This window comes from Glycine soja, chromosome 8, assembly GCF_004193775.1.
Source record: "Glycine soja cultivar W05 chromosome 8, ASM419377v2, whole genome shotgun sequence".
Lineage (NCBI taxonomy): Eukaryota > Viridiplantae > Streptophyta > Magnoliopsida > Fabales > Fabaceae > Glycine > Glycine soja.
This window is the reverse complement of record NC_041009.1, coordinates 31994830-31996083: the sequence shown is the minus strand read 5'-3', so window position 1 is coordinate 31996083 and position 1254 is coordinate 31994830. Positions and strand designations below refer to the sequence as shown.

At 43.9% G+C, this 1254-nt stretch overlaps 1 non-coding gene across 1 annotated transcript; it reads left to right on the top strand.

Annotated features, from left to right (window-relative positions):
- Nucleotides 1-1147: 1147 nt before the first annotated feature.
- LOC114424874 lies at nucleotides 1148-1254 on the top strand. Its single transcript, XR_003669164.1, has one exon. It is a non-coding gene; the product is annotated as a small nucleolar RNA R71 (small nucleolar RNA).

The following is a 1254-nucleotide window of genomic DNA, read 5'->3' as shown; positions in this document are numbered from 1 at the left end:
ATCCAGCAGAGGTATGTTTACCTCTACTTTTCTAAATGTTTCCAAGATCTCCTTCTCTGCCTCTTCCATCTTTTTGTTGGAAATTGCTCTAGAAGGGAATGGAAGAGGGGGAATGTGTTGCTTCTGCAAATCAGAATTACCTGTGGAAGAAGATTCACCTGCACAGAAATTGTTAGGTAAATTTTTGTCATCACCTTTTTCTGGAGTAGAGTGAAGTTTGGCAGGTTCATTTGCAGATGAGGAAGGTGTTACGGGTTGAGGTCCTTGACATTGCTTTCTCGACCTCAATGAAATGGCACTGACATTTTTGGGATTTTGGACAGCTTGAGAAGGTAGCTTGTCAGAATTCTGGGATTGTTGTTGATTCAATTGTGTAGCTAATTGTCCCATCTAATTAGTCAAGCTCTGAATGGAAGCTCTGGTCTCTTGTTGAAACTACATGTTTTGCATAGTCATTTGCCTCACAAGTTCTTCGAGGGAAGGTTGTGGAGGGCCCTCAACTGTTGGCTGTTTCTAGGGTTGTTGCTGTTGTTGGATTGGTGGAGGAATGTATGGTCTGCTTGGGCCAGCAGCATTTTGGAAGGAAGGAGCAGGCTGCTGTTGTTGTTGCTGAGGGCAGGACCATCTGAGATTAGGGTGATTCCTCCATCCAGGATTGTATCTGTTGCTGGAGAGGTCATAATTGTTTTGCTGTGGTTGATTTTTCTGCTGAGGTTGAGGAGGTCTATTGTAAATATTTGCAGCATAAGTTTCAGGCTGCTCAATTGCTCCAGGTTGCTGCATGGAAGGGCAAAGGTCTGTATGGTGGTCAGCAGAGGAGCACAAACCACAAACCCTTGCGACAGGTATAGATTTATGATTCAAGGCCAGCTGGGTTACCAAGTTAACCAATGCATCCAGTTTGCCTTCAAGCTTCTTAGTTTCAGATGATGCAGATGGGTTTGTAGCTACCTCATGCACTCCTCTAATGACTATGGCATCATTTCTGGTGCTAAACTACTGGGAGTTGGAAGCCATCTTCTCAATTAAATTTCTGGCTTCAGCATGAGTCATGTCTCCAAGGGCTCCACCACTGGCATCATCTATCATACTTCTCTCCATATTACTGAGTCCTTCATAAAAATATTGGAGAAGAAGCTGCTCTGAAATCTGATGGTGGGGGCAACTGGCACATAGTTTCTTAAATCTCTCCCAGTACTCATACAGGCTTTCTCCACTAAGTTGTCTAATACCTGAGATATCCTTCCTGATGGC